General features: G+C 36.8%; 1 protein-coding gene and 1 long non-coding RNA gene across 15 annotated transcripts in view; both read left to right on the forward strand.

Annotated features, from left to right (window-relative positions):
• The first annotated feature begins 1,412 nt into the window (after nt 1–1,412).
• On the forward strand, nt 1,413–6,950 carry LOC139756328 (uncharacterized). 4 transcript variants are annotated; one of them, XR_011714315.1, is made up of 3 exons: nt 1,413–1,604; nt 3,059–3,225; nt 4,901–6,950. It is a non-coding gene; the product is annotated as an uncharacterized lncRNA (long non-coding RNA). The 4 variants fall into 4 exon arrangements; XR_011714312.1 differs by lacking the exon at nt 1,413–1,604 and adding an exon at nt 1,640–2,565; XR_011714314.1 differs by lacking the exon at nt 1,413–1,604 and adding an exon at nt 2,594–2,910.
• Nucleotides 6,951–10,333: 3,383 nt separating this feature from the next.
• mmy (UDP-N-acetylglucosamine pyrophosphorylase mmy) overlaps nt 10,334–20,995 on the forward strand; it is a 114,782-nt gene continuing 104,120 nt past the window's right edge. For 4 of the 11 annotated variants that reach the window (XM_071675668.1, XM_071675670.1, XM_071675666.1 and 1 more), the window contains exons 1-2: nt 12,435–12,726; nt 18,768–18,837. The gene's annotated coding sequence lies outside the window, so the exon portion shown is untranslated. Of the gene's footprint in view, nt 10,584–12,434; nt 12,727–18,767; nt 18,838–20,995 lie in introns of those variants that run through there. The other 7 variants (XM_071675676.1, XM_071675678.1, XM_071675675.1 and 4 more) reach the window with 3 other exon arrangements.

Below are 20,995 nucleotides of genomic sequence, written 5' to 3' on the forward strand. Positions count from 1 at the left end.
TTATACTGTCTAGTCTGACGATGCTCTTATTCGGAATAAGAAAAAAAAAATGATTTTCCTTCTATTCATCATAGTTTACAAAGTTGGCACTCGTGTTTACTTCTGTTTGCGTTCTTGCTAATCATATATCTTTTTGGAAAACAAATACTTAAGATAGTTCAGAGGCACTACTGAAAACCATGTCCGTCAGTAGGTAATGTGAGCAACGAGTAAGCGTTTTTGGTTACGTTGACTAACAGAATATCCTTAGCTGCAGGACAAATGAAAGATATTCTTTCATTTTAAGTCTCCCTAGCTGTAGGAAGCCCTCTGATGGTAGATGTAACAGGTCATCCCTCACTTTCCCTCTAGTAGCAGGGCACTTAGCCAATTCAATTTCCTAAAGCAACAGGATAGTTTCGAGCCCTGTAATCACTCCATTCAATAGCAGGACACTTTAATAACCTTGCCCTTTCAGCAACAGCACAGCGTCTAGCCTAATCAAACTTCTTTGCAGCAACAGGACAGCCTTTAGCAAATAATGTATCTGTTGTGCTGACGACTGACTGCTTTAATTAGTGCCTCAAGTCAATTACTCACTGTCTTGTCAGAGGTCAGTTGGTATCAGTATCACTGTAATTGGTGCATGCTTCCTCGAGAGCTGTGCCAAAGGGTCTCTGGTGTTACGTAATAGATATTTGCGTTAGTAACCACATACTGCTAGAAATTCGACAATTTTCCTTTTAGCAGTTTTATTTTGAGCATAACTGACAGTAGCAGGGTCTTGTATTGTGTGCCTAATTGTATACCTTCTTCAATAAAGACCCAAGTAAGATCTCTTTACTAACTTCAATGTTTTAGCCATTCGGTGATGCTGACTTTGTAGTCTGTATTATTATTATTATTATTATTATTATTATTATTATTATTATTATTATTATTATTAATGTCCCTAAGTTCCATTTGATGTTAATGTGTTGTGTATTTTCTGCTGATTTTGTATCCTTAATATAGGTTTTTGTGATGCTACAGAAATGGACAGTTACTCGTGTGAGCGGGTGTTGGCAACACACCGTGGCTAGAATGGACTTTACTTATGACCTGGATCTTCCATTATTTATCATAATGGTGTCCGCTGCCCAGACATCGGCAGCTGTACATTCCTTTGTCGCAGTAAACATCTCAATATGCTGAAAACTAAGAATTCAAATTATGTCCGAGGTAAGTTCTGCTCAGCCATATTTCTTGTATCTAAGGCACGTAATATTCGTTATTGAAGATGATACAAATTGATTTTGCCTCACGTGTGAATGTTTTGCCCATATATATATATATATATATATATATATATATATATATATATATATATATATATATATATATATATATGATGGAGACACGTGGCTCTGTTTAGACCTGGTCAGGACATAGTTTTAATTTAATTTCAATACTTTATTCATTGATAGAGGAACGGGATCCTAGTGCTGTCACTAGGTACACCTGTACAATACCTTCAGAAGCATCTGGCAAGCGTCACGAGTTTCATTTCAGGCTATACTAGGAACTGCCGCCTACGTGGTATAGTGGTACTCGTGGACCCGCATGAGTTCGGGACTTGTCGATAGGTGGGTTACCTGGATCAGGCTGGTATGTGTGTGTGTGTGTGTGCACATAGGTGTAAAGGTATAGATCATATATGAAAGGTTTAAAGACGGGGAAACGAGTGTAAACTCTCCCGATAACACACACTAACCACTAGGTCACTGAACAATATCATAGACCCACTACCAAAACTCCATCTATACATGAGGACACGTGGGACATGGTCAGTTTTCGACAACGACTTTTAGCTGTCATAGTTATGTAAATCAGCCTTATATCAACCTTTGCGTGTTCCCACTAGACTGACGGCTCTAAGGCAGGCATGTAGTCAATCAATGTGGCCCAACTGATCAAGTAAGCTACACATACCTTTTGATCTTGTGACAATTTTCTCACAAATGAGGTCAACGTCCAAGGCATTATTTACAGCATAGGCAGCTGGAGAGAAAAAACAGAAATACGATGTGAGAATTTGTATGGAAATTTTTTGTGTGTATCTGTAAATATCTGCTTGGACAGTACAAGGAGGGTGTTTTACACTCATAGGGACCCATTGCATGATGTGCGTATGTTTTGAAAGTGTATGTAAATTACCGTGTACAAGGACAGTTTATTGGACGCATATGTTATATGCGTGTTTATTACTTATTTCCTCTGTATTTACATCCTCTTCACACAAACCATTCATCTATTATTCTTTTGCTATGAACAGTATTTTTTTTCGCGTCTTTTTACTTTTCTTTTGTTTTTCTTTCCTAAAGTTCAATGATTCCTCTGTTTTAGAGAACTGCCCATAATCAAACTTATCCAATCCACCGAGTAGCTTGTAGCCATGCTTTTGACCTTCCGCCTTGATTATGGTCTTTTAATTCAGATACGCTTGATATCTTCCGGCGTTAGGCTTCCATTAGCTTATAATGCTTTTATAGTGATTTGGATCAGTTTGGTGTATGGGAAAACTTACTGGCAATGGTCTGAATCAAGGTATGCGAAGCATTCGAAGGTAAAATAGAGAGTTTGTCTGTGGAGCTTAGGAGGCCAGACTTGATTACTGGAATTTTTATTGAACGTGTGTAGTATATGCTGCAGCTACGTTATAAGCGTGTTTTGGTTGAACGGGAGTACTTGTCCTGTTTATCATTCCACCGCTCGTACTAAAGGGCATGTAGTTACCGTTACTTTCAGCAAAGCTACATATTTTCTAAGACCTCTAAGTAGCATCTTGTGAACATTGTCCAACAAATTTTATCACCTAGGGGAGAGCTAGATGTACGCAGGTTATGCTTGTTTCATCTTGATCTTGTTTAACATTGCCATACATTGAATGTTGTAAGTTTCATCCCTAGCTTGTATCGTACTGATTATTGTTGTGTACTTTCTTCAGGTGAAAATGTTATCGAGTAGCACATGTATATGATCTGACTTCTCAGCTGTAAGTATAGTTTGGTATGGCATCATTTTTCTCATCCTTCCTCAGTGTTGGGAGACCAATGTACGAAGCATGACTTATGATATCAAGAGAACTGTACTCCTGCATCGACTCTTGGAGTAGTGCCATGCTCCATGATATGAGGCGTCATTTAGCAAGCTTACCTAGACCCACCACTGATGTCATTGACTTCGTATTGAACGTCTTCAAACTTTGTGAGTCACTTTCTTGTCTTTAGGTGTGTATGTGTGTCTTCTACTAGACTTACTTGTTTAATTGTCATTGTGCTTATTGTTTGGTATGTACCACCTCTTCATTCTAATATTTGGAAGACTATCCAGCAACTCCACATTACATACATTCTACTATTTTTACGAGCACGTGAGATTCAGTTTAATTCCAAGAGTTTAGTTTGGCGTTTGCAGTAACCAAAAATGTATTGCGTTGTCCATGAAAAAAGTTGTCAAAGACTATATAGTCTTAAGATATTTTAAGCAAATGAAGGATTAGAAATGTAAGAAAAAGGAATACGAAATTTTTTTTTGAAAATAACCTGGCATAGATATCTTCTGTATCTACTTAAGCACATTAGAATTGATTATGATTTTCATACCTTGCAATTTTTGCACATCTGTCCATTGTAAATGAATGCATTAAGAAACCCAAGCATACGTAAACTTCATATTCTTCCATTACCTACATGATATTATCAGATTAGATACATACTTTTGAGTGTATATGACTTTTTCCAAGAAATATACCCATTTCACATTTTTACACCTAAATGTCCTTGTCCATAACTATCCTCATTGTTGGTAAGAGGAATCATAGAATAGAACCATGTGTAATATTCCTTCCCTAACAGTACAGATAGGTAATTACTGTACTTAATTTGCTCTTGATGTGTATTTGTTGAACTAAGTGCTGTCATTAATTATTGGTCCAAAGCTGTATCATGTTCTTTCCTCCAGTGTTCTCACTTCCAACTTATTTCTTTCTTAGATTTCTACATCAGGCACTGCAAGAACATGTCTTTGTCCATATGATGAAAGGCACCTCTGATTTATATTAACTTAGAATTAAAATATGTCTCTGCTGATGTGAATACTTGCTATAGAATCTGATGTTACATCCATACCATGTTTTTTTCTTGTTTTAAGCACTGCTACTGTTTAGCATATGTCTGTATTCCTTGCTTTTCTTTCATATATGATGTGGCATTTTGCTTCATTAAACTTCACTTTTGTATTGTTCTAAGTACCCCAAATGTATTTTATTGTACCTACAGTATCACAAACAACATTTGAAGTTCATTTTTCATTTTGGACTTATTTTTTTATGAGATCTAATTTGAGCAACTTTCATAATTTTAGTGACCATTTCTTTTTTTATTTCTGGTACAGCACCTTTTTGTTTTTGTTTTCTTTCTCTCTTGCAGTATATCTCTCACCATTTCCTTCTTTGCTTTCTTCATTTTGTAATCTTTCATATATTTGTATCTTTTGATTCCTCCCTTTTTTACCCTTACCTTTTTGTTAAAATGTGTTGATTATTTGATGTTGTTTGCCCGTAAAGAAAACCCCATCTTGCTTACATTATTTCTGTAGTATTCTTCCTGTTCAGCATCACTAAATTGACATTTCCTATCATGATCCCCTTAAATCATGCTTATATTATTATTGTATTTTTAAGGGAATTGATAATATTGATTGTGCTATATTTGTTAGTCTAGAGTAATGAGTTGGTTTCTCATTAACTTTATTATCATGTAATGTTAGTTATGGATATGTGTCCACATTTTTGAGGAACATTTGGATTGAGGGAAGGATACAGAAACAAAGTTAACAAAATAAGTGTACTAATGACAATTTTTTTTCCACCCATAAACAGAGTCCCATGATGCTGCTGCAGGTGAGAGAGATCATGTCTGAGTCCTTTCAATGGCAGCTGCAGGAAAGTGAAACAATGCCATCATTGAAGAGTTGAAAATGAAGTGATGTCCATTTTGGCTGCACCTGTTATTTATGCCTAGGTGGTTGTGCACATGACTTCAAAACACTGCATATTCTATGCCAAGAGCACCTCCTGATGCACCTTTGTGAATTACAGTAGTGAACATAATACCACTGTGCTGCATGCCACCTTTGCACTGCAATGTGTACTGCAGTTTTCTGGCAGGAGGTATTGCTGTGGAAGAGGGTTGGATTTCAATGTTTCTGAGGTCCACAGCGAGGTTATGTGTGAAATCATATCCTATGATAAGCAAAACATTTAATTTTTAGGAAGCAGTTTGAGTATTCTTTAAGGGGGAATATGTTAGATTATTGTGGCTGTCCAACTTTTACATCTGTAGGATGTGATGAAAAGTGGTTGCTGAAAAATATGGAGATATGGGTTCATTCTGTAATACTTCTTTTGCAGAGAGGGAGCAGAGGCAAAGACTGTGTCAGTTGATATGGTATTATTGGACAAGTTAGCAAGGGAGTTTGAAGTGCTAATGAGAAAATTATAGGTGTTTGTCTTAATTTAGAAGTTTTAGTGATTTGTGTCTGTTTAAAAGAACTAGGGTTACAAAAGTAAAATTGTCATGTTTTTATGGTGAGTTGTAGCAGATGTCATAGATAGTAATGAATGAAAGAACAAGTGGCTTAACAAGTGAGAAATGTGCTTGGAAAATAGATTACCATTGTGTAGGCAGCCAGGGATGAAGGAAGAAATTCACTAATACAAGTATTGAGAGGGTTGTGGAAATAGAGGACGAGCCATAAGAAGGTGGTGGAGGAATTGAAATTTCTTACAAGGGTATGAAGGTATAATGAAGCTAGTGTGATTGAGGGATGAAGAAATGTATAGGAAATAATATTAGACTTCTTCAGCTGAACATTATGACAAGGATATGAGAAATTAAAAATGAAATGAGTGTTTTGTTAAAGAGCAGAATATTGGATTGTGCTAGAGAGAGGGCTGTACCAGAATTTTTGTAAAGTGACCTGCAGTTGATCATGTCAAAAGCAATTTTGCCATGAATTATCCTATTTTCGTGGAAAACTTTAGGATAGGGTGTTTATTTTAGTTAAGGTGCCAAAGAAAAGTTTTTATTATTTTGTTAAATGGAAACCTCTCATGCTAGGTTGAATATTCTTCCATAGAGGATACCATTTCACAAAGATGTAAGCATCGGGACAGCTTTTAATATTACCTGAATGCTAGAGCAGTTACACTGTATGAGTCCAATTAAGCTTTGAGTATATTTTAAAAGTTCATTTAGTGATGTTACAATGTCATCAAGAGCTGTATGATCTGATAAACTGTGCATGGAATATAGACAAAGGTAGAATACACAATTTTTTTAACAGTGTTCCAGGAGCATTAGAAAAGTAGTATTGTAATTGTTTAAGATGGTTCTTCTAAAATTTATCCAACCTTCTGTTATCTTTAACTTATTGTTTACTGGGTTGAATTGAAAGTTTGAAGGAATGTAATTTTAATAGGGATTAATTTTTTAATCTATATAAGTTTGCTATAAAGAAATAGAATTCAAAGCATGGTCTGTTTAGAGGTTGAAGGCTTTCTTTACATATCTCTTCATGCATTCTAAGAACGGTAAAATGCATAACCTTCATTAGGTATTTTAAGCACTACACATACTCACACCTGTTAAGTGAAGGAAACCCTGCATTAGAACTTTAAAATTCTTTGAAAACCAGGGTATTGATTTGGTTGAGATTTGCATAAAGAGCCAGGCATATGCTTCATTCATATATAAGCAGGTTGATTTTTGGTGAACCTCTTAACACAGTTACCATCTTTGTACTTAAAGTGTTAATGACATCCATATGAGAAGTAGCATTTCTGTACCATATGTACGAGATAAACATGCTGAATATTATAAAAAAGGCAATAAACTGTCTGAAGGAATGAAAACACAAAAACACTTGAATAGTTGTTTTATTTTCCCTGTGGTGACCTGTATATCATATTCATACCATGAATCATCTGTAAATGGCTTATACACACACATCCACTCATATATACACACACACACAGTTGTTTGCTGATGATACAGCACTGATGGCTGATTTGGGTGAGAAACTGCAGAAGTTGGTGACTGAGTTTGGTAAAGTGTGTGAAAGAAGAAAGTTGAGAGTAAATATGAATAAGAGCAAGGTTATTAGCTTCAGTAGCGTTGAGGGACAAGTTATTTGGGAGGTAAGTTTGAATGGAGAAAAACTGGAGGAAGTGAAGTGTTTTAGATACCTGGGAGTGAATTTGGCAGCCAATGGAACCATGGAAGCGGAAGTGAATCATAGGGTGGGGGAGGGGGCAAAAGTTCTGGGAGTGTTGAAGAATGTGTGGAAGTTGAGAACATTATCTCGGAAAGCAAAAATGGGTATGTTTGAAGGAATAGTGGTTCCAACAATGTTATATGGTTGTGAGGTGTGGGCTATGGATAGAGTTGTGCAGAGGAGGGTGGATGTGCTGGAAATGAGATGTTTGAGGACAATATGTGGTGTGAGGTGGTTTGATCTTGTGAGTAATAATAGGGTAAGAGTGATGTGTGGTAATAAAAAGAGTGTGGTTGAGAGAGCAGAAGAGGATGTATTGAAATGGTCTGGTCACATGGAGGGAATGAGTGAGGAAAGATTGACAAAGAGGATATATGTGTCAGAGGTGGAGGGAATGAGGAGAAGTGGAAGATCAAATTGGAGGTGGAAGGATGGCATGAAAAAGATTTTGAGTGATCGGGGCCTGAACATACAGAAGGGTGAAAGGCATGCAAGGAATAGAGTGAACTGAAACAATATGGTATACCAGGGTCGACATGTCAATGGATTGAACCAGGGCATTTGAAGCATCTGGGGTAAACAATGGAAAGGTAATATGAGTAATGCACTGAAACCACAGCTCCCTATCCACATCCAGGCCCTACAGACCTTTCTATGGTTTACCCCAGACGCTTCACATGCCCTAGTTCAGTCCACTGACCACATCGACCCTGGTATACCACATCATTCCAATTCACTCTATTCCTTGCACTCCTTAGTGAGGCAGTGTCAGGATTAAAGAAAAGTGGCCTCATTTCCACACATTCAATCTCTCACTGTCATGGATAATGCATTGGCATTAGAATGAAAACAATCATTACAGGATTACAAATTTAGAAAAAAAAACCATTAATTTCTGGTTGTTTAACAACCAACGTTCAATTCTGCAAAAAGAAGCAAAGATACAACCAATGCAATTCCATATAATTCTTTGCAACAGCATTAGACTCCTCATCCAAATCATATAAAAATCAACAACGAACCCCTAGGCAGAGAGAAAAAGCTCACTTCAGCAACCTATACTTGCATATTATTCCCTCTCTAGTAAACACAAAACTGATAAAGCATACTTAGACTGCAATGACTTGACAAGCACTAAAAAACCATCCCCTTCCCCATCCAATATTAAATTCCATTATGCATGCTCAAACGAAACCATCTCTCTCCTGTTAAACTTTGTAACCCTGCTTATTTACATTATCAAGTAACTTCTTTAACATACTTTACCAAACTTTGCAGTTTCTCACTCAATTCTATCATCAGTAAACTCCAATTAATTTTTTGTAGGCCCCTAACCCACAACACACTGCAAACCTGCCTGTCTCTCCAAAATCCTTGCATTTACTTCCCCCAGCAGCTCATCCACATACACCTATAGGTTGGACAGCCATGGTGACATCACACACCCTCTGTGCACACCCAGTGTCTCCTGAAACCACTCGCCCTCCTCTCTTTCTACTTGCTCACTTGCTTTACTTTTTCTGCAATTACTTGTAGCTTTCCTCTTACACTGTATATATGTAACAACTTCCAAAAAACATCTTTATCAGTTCTACCTTATGCTCTCACCAGACTCATAAATGTCACACACAAATCCTTCTCTTTTTCCAAGTATTTCTCACACCCATTCTTCAAAGCACAAACACCTTATCCACACATCCCCTGCCACTCTAAAGCTACATTGCTCCAACTCATTCTGGTGCTCTAAGTGTGCCACCACCCTGCCATTCACCACTCTCTGTCTTTCACTCATGCTTTGATTATAATGACTAATAATAATAATGATAAAAATTTTCTTATAGTTGAGATATATACTCTAGAAATTTTTAATCAATATGGCCATTTATAGTCATGAGATGTTCATAACTTTTTTCCATTTGTCAATGCATGATTCAGTCTAACAATCATCGCATGATTGTCATAGAATTAAAAGAGATGCAAAAACATGGACACACTCATGTTGGTGCAAGAACAGGGAAAGAGGTGAGGCAGGAGTCTTATGGTGACATTACAAATACAAGAGAAGGTGAATAGTTGCTGAGGTCCCGTGGTGCAACTGCCGGAGAGGTGTCATTGTCGAGGTCCCGGTGCATAACTACAGAAGTGAGTTGTTCATTGGTCTCATGTATGGCTGCAGAAGGAAGGAGGCGTTGCTAGGATGAACTGGGTGATAGGTGCAGAAGCATGGCCGATGCATTATTAACAATTACAGAAAAGTGCAGCTGTAAGGCGAGCTGTTTTAGCTGATGCAAAAGTGGGAGGAGTGAGGTGGGATAGGTGTCACATGGTGATAGAGCAAGGTAGGTGAAACTGGTGACCTGTAGTATCGGTCCAGGAGAGATAAAGCAGGTTTCCTGTGGGTCTGGTGTGTAGGAGAGATTAGGCAGGTGTCCTGTAATGCCAGTGCAGGAGAGATAAGGACAAGTATCCTGTGGTAGCAGTGTAGATGAGGCTTGCCTCCCATTGTGAATGGCTTACAAAAGCTTCGAATAAAAATCCCCCTTCTCCCTTGACAAAAACTATCGGTAAAAGCCCACAAGGAAAAAACCCTCTAGGTGAATTATGAGCACTGGGCAAAAGCCCCCTGATCCACGAAAAGACCAGAAACTAAGTATGATTTCGAACATGACATTATTTTATTAGTTTACTCCAATTCCGATCAAGAGATTTGCAGTGGCTTCATTGTATAAAAAGCAAATATTGTTTCCTATTTGTGATTCAATCTGTTCTCCACTTGCATAATTGATATTAGCAAGATATCCTAAACTAAATCGTTACTTATGGTACTAAATATGTTTTTATACAAATAGTGTGGAACCTTTAGTAGTACTGTGGTAATTTAATTTCCGATCACCTGTTGTATTGACTTTATTTTTGAACAATTTACCGTATCTGGCAGTAGTTTGTCAAGAAATCGTAGTTCATCTAAGCGACTTGCGTTTGGGGAGGCTCGTGTCCCCTTTGGTGCTTGTGCAGGAGCTTAGTTGCAGGAGGGTGAGGATATGCACCGCGGTCGCCGTACAGGAGAGCGCGGCGAGTTTCCCGTCTGAGAGACAACTGATGTCCAATTATATGCCGCTGAATAATGGAGGCGGCATTGCCAAGGCCGTGCCGTTGTGTAGCAGAAGTGGGGAAGCTTTGCTGTGCGTCCGTGGTTCGAAAAGACGGGAGGAACTCGCTAAGGTTCGGTATTTGTGCTGAAGAAAGATGGCACTGCCGAGTTTTCATGGAATTACCGCAGGAAACAGGTAAGAACTGAGTTCGACAGCAGGGAATGCTTCCTGGTGCAGTAGTATGCCATGATGCCTGTTGCCAGTTTAGGAACTTAACTGGATTTGGACGGTTACACCTGGGACTTAATTATACGCCCAACCAGACTGGACACAAACTATCCCTGAGGTGATAATTATGACTACGTCTGAAGTGAAGCCGGAAGCATCCCAAACTTATCCAAAGGTTGCTCAGGGCCCGGCCATCAGGATACACCTAAGAGTAGCTCACTGGAATGACTCCTGCTATGAATAGTAGGGATCATACGCCAGGTTGGTATTCGCATTGATATAAGTATCCTTGTATATGATATATTAACATGGGTAGAAGTATTCGTGTTTATGTTATACTAGCATAAGTAGAAGTATTAATATGTCATATGATACATTAGCATAAGCAGAAATATCCTTGTGTACATATAATTGGCCAATGTTGCTTTGTGGACACCGAATCATTAGTTTTGTAAATGACTAAATCTGCTTAGATCGACATGGAAGAATCTCGGTTTTATGGGATCTCAAAATTAACATAACACTTAATTATGTAACTAGGGCAGGGATGCTGCACAGCTGCCCCGGATACCAGGTGAATATGTTGATTCCCCACGACCAGGTCTAGCTCGTCCTATTGTCAATGACAGGCCGTCAAAATTCCAGGAAATGTCAGAATACAATACCTTTATCTCCATAATTTCATAAATCTTAAATGTTAAAAAAGATGTTAATTGAAATAATGGCATACTAATCTATAGTTAATCTTCATGAGTTACTCTTTAATGTTTAAAAAAAAATTGTGAAAAATCTAATGGAAATTATTTTGTAATGCGTGACTTGGAAGATTGATTTCCACATGGATTTTCTTGGTTGTTACATGATTAGTAAAAGGGCAGCAGCTCCAAGCACACCGGTCCAGCTTCTTTAATAGTCATTCACAATTAACAATTCATGAGGCTTAAAATGTAAACATATATGACTAAAGCTTGATAATGAAGAGGAGAGAAAGACAAGATACAAATTATGACTCGTATCAATGCCATCAGTGACTGGTGTCGATATTACGTGTCCACACAAATTATTATTCAGAATTATCTTCAACACAGGAAAAGTGTTGAAAGATTGTTCAAGAATTAAGATCGACAGTTTGTTTTCAAGTACTGAATAGATTTGCGAGTTATGTCGAGTGATCAGTAACAAGTGTTACTGCTTGTATTGTCGATAAATTTGTATCTGCTTAAATCCGGAAAGTACATACGTTGAATAATTTGGATTGGAAGTTTGGATATTTTACTTTAGTGTCCAAAGTTCAATATAAAATCAAGCTGTTGTTTGTTTAGCCTGCAGTTTGACTTACTGAGATCATTAAATAAAAAAACTACAAATCAAAGTAAGGGGGCTTGTGCTTGTTTTTTTTTTATTGTGGGGTAGCAGTCCGCGAAATTTATCCGTAGCGCAAAATTTTTATAAACACGCCATTGATAACACCGATAATATGCATGATAAATCATACTGATATGCATTATCCTGAAGCATTACAATTAAAAAGCAAAAGACGAACGCTTTTTATTTAAAAGTACTTCTAAATCCTGGAGGCAAAGCAGTAGCAGATGATCAGCGAGCAACGCAGACTCTGATGTAACATGGGTGGTTGATTAACGTCCAATTTACGAGTTATCTGAAATCAGGAATGAATCATCGCCTTAAACTCGTGGCATTCGAATTTTTCAATATTTTCCAATTTGTGGCATTCACATAGAAATTTGTTCTCACGGGAAATTAAATAATCATTCCCAGGACCGCGTTGCTCTGGTTACTGCTTCAGGGGACAGAGAGCAGCACTGAGCCACAGGCCGCGCAGATATCACCCGTGCAAACACAGGATTAAATACAAAGACCACGTGCACACGCAGCACTTAGGTGGAAATATTATTTGATTAACGTATGTGTAACTGCAAATGAACGAATTCGACGAGGAAATAAGATGGCATAATATAATCCCGACATGGAGGACAGTAGTGAGGGACTCTGGCAACAGATGGCGTTAGTACCGTTTTGACAACACGGGAGCAGCCGAATTTTTGTCGCTCGACAGACGTCGTCCTCATACCATGGCATTATGATTTTCGTAAGTCCTGCCTGATGATTCTTTACTCTGATTCGCATTTGGCGTCTTTAGGAGTTTCAAAATGGTCATTGAAGTGATGCTTATAATACATTAGAGAAGAATAAATGGACACTACCGGTACAGGTAGCTATTGTCAACGTTTACCCCAAAAGATTGGTGACTGTTCTGTCTTATAACATTTACAAGTATAATTTTTGGTAATTGTTTAACGTATGATATGTAAGTAAGTTCAACTTAAATTCTGCTTTTGTTGGATTTAATCAGAGTGGAAATCATGCTTGGTCTTGCCATTTAAGGGCACAAAGACCCTTAGAAGAAAAAGAAAGTTGATATGAAACATTATTTCATTTAAAAATAGAAAGTAATGAGACTTAATAGGGTCAGATGTCGTAATATGTTTCAGCTACACGTGCCTTGTCAGTCTTAAATTACTAGATATTGCAAATGATTCATGGGTATATTTAGACAGTTCCATACTTTATAGATTTATGTGACCTAGAAAAGATGTAGTTTAGATGTGTTGAAGAATGGGATCCATATTAAGAAATACCGTTACTCCATTTCTAGATATGTAAACTCTGGGGAATTGTGCTGTAAGCATCCTGTAAATCTGTGATTTCCTGTCAATTTTTAACATTTTGTCATTACACATGGTCTTTATTTTTATGCCGTTTAATTATTTCTGATTTCATCCCTTTGTTTTCTTCTGTACATGGCCTCAATGTAGACTTTTTTCTATGAATGATGCGTTTTGCATTAAAATGGAAATGGCATTGTGCTATATGAATATGAAGTTTCTTTGAAAGCATGCAATTTTGCCATTATTCTAACTAAAGTATTTAAGTTTAGAATACAGATAGTCAGTAGACTTTTTTGAAATTTCTGATTGTTGATTTTTCTTTTAGCTAGTACAAAGAAAGGATAAGATTATTTGGTATAGGGATCATGCACTGTTACATGGTTCATAACTTATACAAAGAAAGGTTGAAATTATTTAGCATAGGGATATTATGCTGTTACATAGTTCATAACCTAACATAGCGTAACTATACTTTCATTTTTCTCCTAGCTACTACAAAGAGATGATGATAAGAATTAATTTGGAATAGGGTTCTTTTGCTGTTATGTGGTCAATAACCTTGAATAACTATACCTAATTGAACATAGCAACATATGTAACTGTACCTAGCAATCTAATGTAACAATACGTAACTAAAATGGAACAATACGTAATTAAATATAGCAATGTAACCTAACTATACCTAACTAAATCTAGTAACCTAGTTAACTATACTTAACTAAACCAAGCAACCTTTTTTTTTTCATACTATTCGCCATTTCCCGCATTAGCGAGGTAGCGTTAAGAACAGAGGACTGGGCCTTTGAAGGAATATCCTCACCTGGCCCCCTTCTCTGTTCCTTCTTTTGGAAAATTAAAAAAAAAAATGAGAGGGGAGGATTTCCAGCCCCCTGCTCCCTTCCCTTTTAGTCGCCTTCTACGACACGCAGGGAATACGTGGGAAGTATTCTTTCTCCCCTATCCCCAGGGATAACCAAGCAACCTACCCTAACTAATTCTAGGCTCCTGTGTCTGCCTAATTAAACATAAGTACAGTTCTGCTAAATCTCTTTGAAATATTTGATTGCTTTACATGAATATGTTTGTAGTTTTACAGTATGTAATAGGTTTGCTTTTTGTATTATATCCTTCAGAGTGCACTTGTGGCATTAGAATATAGCATTCTTTAGGTTTGAAACTTTTGTATCATGGTTATCCCAAGATAGGACACTATTTATGTGGTATGGTAAATGTTTTTGTTCTCTCTGAATGAGGAGGGTTCTGAAAAAATTCAGTAAGCATTTTTCTCCTTATGAAGATATACCCTGTATTTACTAAGTAAAGGCAATAGTTGTGGTAGATTTACAACTCTTGTTTAGATTCAAAGCATTGGGTTAAGGAGTGTGCCTCTCATTTTGAAAATTGGGAACTGATTTTAATTTATTGCAGGTATCTGTTCTTTTGAATTATACTGTTTACCCATGCCTGATGTAAGTTTATGGAGTATGCTCATGTGCAACTCTTCTTGTACATGATTCATATGATTCAAGGAAAGTTTTTACATTCATATCTACTGCCAGATGAGTTTTCAGAACGTTATCATCTCAAAAAGAGCCAGAGAGGCAATTGAAAAACATCAACTTGGGGGACAGGGGATGTGATGACCAGTTATAGCATTTTCAGCAACCAGGTGATAAACCCATTGATAAAACTGCAGAAAAAATGAGGGTCAAAAGTTCTCTCAGTATCCTTGTTAAGGTTTGGGAACATCTTATCATTATGCTTGTATAGTTCTTTTTGGAAGACTTAATTAGCATTTTAGTGCATATGGCTGTCGAAAACATTGGTGTTCCTTCATATATGACAAGTAAACTGATAGTTGAAAATTAGATATAAAAGTCTGATAGGCTCACTGAAATATTATGAATTGAATTTTTTTGTTGATGAAGTAATTCAGCACATTTTAAGCAGCACACACGTCTGCATAAGTAAACACTTTGCTTCAGGTACACATGGCCACCCTTTGCCAGTAATTGCACTGCACCCTTAGTACACACATGCAAACTGATCCACACCAAAGAACAGGCTGTCATTGACAAACGTAGTCTTGAATCTTTACACAAACACATACACACACACTTATATTGGAAGAAGGGATGGTATAAAATTAAACAAGCTAGCAATTAGCAGGATTCAACAATATATGAGTAGTTTGAGTAGGAATCAGTGAGAAACATTTATTATAATATTTGGTTTAGATGAGAAGAGTGATGCATTAAGAATAGAAATTTTAAGAAAAGAGAAAGGGATACAAGATATTCTAGAGGCGGTGAAAATGAAGAAAACACCTGAAGAGAAGGAAAGCTTAAGGAGAATTGAAGTCATTAATGTCACAATCAGTTTCTAATCTTTTCCTCTTTGAACATGAACTGCAATGAGAAAAGATACATCATAATTGAATTTTCCACTGGAGGAAATGATTGTGTGTGATCCACCTCAGATTATTTTGTTTTATATGTCAAATGACTTTTTTTTTATGAACCATCGAAAATTTGATATGCCAATTTTTGGGGGGTCATCTAGCACAATAACAGTTCTATAGCATGTATCAGATTGAGACTTGCACATTGAAATTTTATAATGTACACCCATCATTTGTGCACTAAGATTTGTTTTTTCATCTGAATTTCTGGCACACTTAATTCCAGACTAGCCAAATCTGGCTCATTTGCTAGCTATTGTTGGAATAAACCAGGAAGACAAGGTTAGATGTGTTGAAGCCATATAAGCATCAAGTGGTATGTGTTGTGTCAGTGCTGCACTTGACCTTTACCTTTTTATTCAACTCTTACCCTCACACTGACTACCTTCCCATGTGCCTCTACAGCAAAACTTTTGTTTCCAGGCTGTATATTTATTTCAGTTTATCTGTTTCTTAATCTTGATACAAGCACATACAGAATATTTATTATCCACAAATACTCATCACACACATTGAATAAAGATCCCCCCAATACAGTACTATCTCAACATGCTCAGCACTCAGTTCTGTACAACACCACTAGATGTTGCTCATCACAACTCAACAAACACTGTTTCAACATATCCCAAGACCCTTCATGTCCATGAAGACACTGAGCACTTACAGCCAAATTGCCTTGCACTCTCTGCACATAGATGCACACAAATCACTACATTTTATGAGGTACAGTCCAAATTGCAAGACATAAGTGACTTCCGGAGCACTGTAGGAGCCTCATAAAGATAGAAGGGACTCTTGGGCTGTTTCCTGTGGCATGGGTTAGCGCCAGGAATGGATGAAGGCGAGCAAGTATGAATATGTACATGTGTGTATGTGTATATGTATGTATATGTTGATATGTATGTATATGTATTCTCCCCTGATGATGTGATTATTACACGAGAGCACTTGGGAACTTATTGTGTTTCATTTTCCTCATGGACTCGTAGGAATATGTATTTATATGTGTGTGTATTATGGACCAAATTGGAGGTAAAAAGATGGAGTGAAAAAGATTTTGTGTGATCGGAGCCTGAACATGCAGGAGGGTGAAAGGAGGGCAAAGAATAGAGTGAATTGGAGCAATGTGGTATACCGGGGTTGACGTGCTGTCAGTGGATTGAATCAAGGCATGTGTATGGGGGTGGGTTGGGCCATTTCTTTCGTCTGTTTCCTTGCGCTACCTCGCAAACGCGGGAGACAGCGACAAAGCAAAAAAAAAAAAAAAAAAAAATGTATATATATGCCTATATGAGTGTATGGGCCATTCTTCGTCTGTTTACTGGTGCTACCTCACTGATGCAGGAAACATTTATAAATATTTTTTATTCTTATTTCATTATACTTGATCGCCATTTTCCATGTCAGTGAGGTAGCGCCAGCAAACAGACGAAGAATGGCCCATTCGCTTATATAAACATATATATATATATACATACATAAATGCCCATACACGCACATATACATACATAAAAATATCAACATATACACACACATATACTTAAACATAGACATATAGATATATACACATGTACATATTCATGCTTGCTTGCCTTCCTGGCACTTTCCCACCCCACAGGAAACAGCATCGCTCCCCCCTGCTTCAGCAAGGCAGCACCAAGAAAACAGACAAAAAAGGCCACATTTGTTCACACTCAGTCTTTATCTGTCGTGTAATGCACCGAAACCACAGCCCCCTATCCACATCCAGGCCCGAGAGACCTTTCCATGGGTTACCCCAGACGTTTCACATGCCCTGGTTTTGTCCATTGATAGCACACCAACCCCAGTATACCACATTGTTCCAATTCACTCTGTTCCTTGCATGTCTCCGAGATAGCGTTCTCTCCATAACCCCCCCCCCCCCCTTTCCTGTTGCTACTCAGCCCCATAGGAAAGAGCCCCAGGAACCCCCACTGCACTCAGGAAGCTGGCCATAACTACTGAGTGGGACTATAGGTCATAAAGTATAGGGATGTGTTTGTATCTATGTAAGGATGGTACAGGGCAAATGAACAGTAAGAGTTCAATGTCTTCATTGTGGCAGTTGCATCATGGCCTTGATGGGTCTTGATATGTTAAATTGGTGCATTTCAAACTTAAAGAGGGAAAACACACCATAAAGTGCATTGGAATCAAATAGATTTTATCCTAGTTAGCATAATAAGTTAAAGATGTATGGCACAATCAGAAGGTAATAGAAATGGAAAGAACTGTAGGGCACATTATTGTGCAGTACTGCATTAATTTAGTGTAATTTAGAGTAAAATATTTATGTAAAGTGATTGAAATGGTCATACTGTACAGAACAAGTTAATATCCTTTCCTTTCATTATCAGATATCTGCCCATTTTGTCTGTAGTTTTACTGTGAAACTGATGAATATTACTAAATTTTTTGTGGATGTTCTTCATTGATAATTAGGTATTCCCAAAATTCGAAATTGGGAACCTTTAGTTATTTTAGGAAATGGGAATTTTAATGTGTTAGATCATCGGTAGTGAAGTTGATTTGAAAATATACGAGACGAATGATATTAAGCTGTATACAAAACTTCCTTAAATGTGACACATTGGAACTAAAGACATGAATTATTCATGATTTATCAAAGTTTGTGTTGATCGTCTCTACAGTTATGCGTGTTTACTGTGCAATGTGATTTACACTTTTTAGTACCTAACATTTTTGATGTCAAATATATGGTAATTCCTTTCAGAATTCTTGTTATACATGGCAGTGCAAGGGAAGGCCAGTGAACTGTTAACCTGATGGTCCCTTATGATGTTGTCTCTATTTTTGTTTCTTACAAATAATTATAGAAACATAATAGCAAAGCAGAGGGTTACTTTCCTTTAGCTGTTTGTTTTTCAGTATTTGATAAGGATATGAAATTTTCGGATGAATGTAGAATTTTTGCGCATGATTACTTATCTTGTAATTGATATTACCTTTATCCTCTAGAAGTGTGGAGTTGTGGCACTGATAAGAAGAGGTGACCCATCTTGGACCTGACCTGGAGTGACATCCGCTGGCAAGTGTTTATTTTTTGCCATTATTTCTATGTATTTTCTGACTGCCTTTTAATGCTTATTGTTTAGAAATTTTTAAATTGGTCATGAGAATGTTCCCATGTGGGTGTTTAAGTTGAGAAGTTTTTCCTCCAGTAAATTTTACAAAAGATGATTTGTTTTCACATTGGGAATTTCATTAACGCTGGCATCTCTCTAACCATGTCTCAGTTATTTTCATAATTTTTTATGCCATTATTTGTAACAATGCTGTAGATAGATGAAGTATTGGTTATTTTTACAGGTTATCAAAGGGTATAAGTATATGTAGGTATATTTAAGCCAAAAAGCTTGTCTTTGCTTCTTTCTGTATAGAAAATGTATTTGTAATACTGTTTTATTTTGGTGATTTTCATTGTGTAAGCATCTTCCATTGCTTGGTAGTAGATTTAAGGAACTGTATATAAACTCTAGAGAAAATCATTAAGGATGACACTGGGAAAGCTGTGTTTACATTGGAAAAAAATTGGAGGTGTTTTGAAATCTTTAGTGAATGGAAAAAATTAATGAGAGATTGTGCAAAAGTACTTGTCCTAAGTATATGAATGTGAAACCAAACTTTATATAAATCAGGATAGAGGAAGAAGAATGGGAGAGTTGATTTACTCATGCAGTTTACTGAAGTTGGAATTTGGAGGATAGGTAGAATGAAAAATGAAAATGTGTGAAGAAATCATCAGAAAGGCATATGTTATGGCCATGTAAAACATGTGGTACTTGATTAGTTGGTCAATAGCATTATATAGTAATACAGCTGGAGTTACAAGGTACATAGGTACATAGTGGACAGGTAGATGCATTAAGAGTACAGAGGTCCATGTTTTGAATTAAAACACTGAGCATGGGTTGAGGATGTGAATAAGTCATTTCAGAAACTTTGTGTACTAGATCCTCAGTTTTGAATTGGAAATGGTGTTAATGATGATAGACAGATACTACTGTAGATATTAGAGTACCATACTTTTCACAATAGTTTTCATGTCTCACTTTTTAAAACATTTTTCAGACAGTATTGATGATATTGTTTTCCATGTGTCATTTTTGTTAACACTAAACCATAGTTCTGTGAAAGCATGGCTCAGAAATGAACAATTTCCAGAATAATGTGTATGTTTTTAGAAGTGAAATTGTGTGTTAAGGTAATATTTTCATCATTATCCAGGATTTTATTTGTATGTATTCATTTAATCTTTACTGGATTTATAAATAGTAGTTTTATGTTGCATAACTTAGATGTTTTGCAGAATGCCAAAATTAGTTATATTGTCAGTCGTTTACTGTTGAAGACACTGTTCTGACGTTTCGCTTTAGCCTCATGTCTTGTATTATATCAGTGTTAGATGTAACTCCTAGGGGAAGTGGGGATGTTCATGTTGTTTATTGGGGAAACAAGAGAATGTTTTTCATATCCATAACCTCACAATGCTTCATCATGTTCCCCCCTTCGTTCTCTTCCCCTTTTTAATGTCAGAGGCTCCTCTTATGGACAGCAGTCCTTAGAAACCATAACAAAGAACAAAAGGGAGAAATAAGAAGAAACCAAAACGAATTTTTAGAGTTTCTGTTGTTTAAAGTCAGAGAATGGTCATAGGTGTTGTTAGGGTAGAGTACCAGGATATGATGGGGCTGTTAGAATATTTTGGCCATTGATATGACTCTTTTTTTATGATCTGGTGTTGTAGAGCTCTTGTATTGAAAGTTTATACATGTCCATATGAACTTCTGCTATAAGGTTAGAGAGTAATTTGTTCCTAATATTCTTATTTTGATGAATATTCATCAGGGGTCTGATTGATTTTTTTTAGTCACATGCTAGTGTTGCAAATGAAGGGGACAGTCAAGGTTAGAATATTGTGACACTGAACAAGCATGGCACAGACCTTATTTCCTTTGACATTTCAGCCCATCAGGGGTGAATATATGTACTCAGGAATTTGAAGTAATTTGACTTTATGGTTCATATCTGTTGGGCTTTTATACTGGTGGATTGATTAAGATATATTCACTTATGAATTCTTGGTTTTAACTTAGATTTGTTTCATCAGTGGTTTGACTTATTTTTACAAGTAATAAGTAATTGGTACAGGTTAAGATAAATGTAGAGGTAACATGCTATTACAG

This window comes from Panulirus ornatus, chromosome 21, assembly GCF_036320965.1.
Source record: "Panulirus ornatus isolate Po-2019 chromosome 21, ASM3632096v1, whole genome shotgun sequence".
Taxonomy (NCBI): Eukaryota; Metazoa; Arthropoda; class Malacostraca; order Decapoda; family Palinuridae; genus Panulirus; species Panulirus ornatus.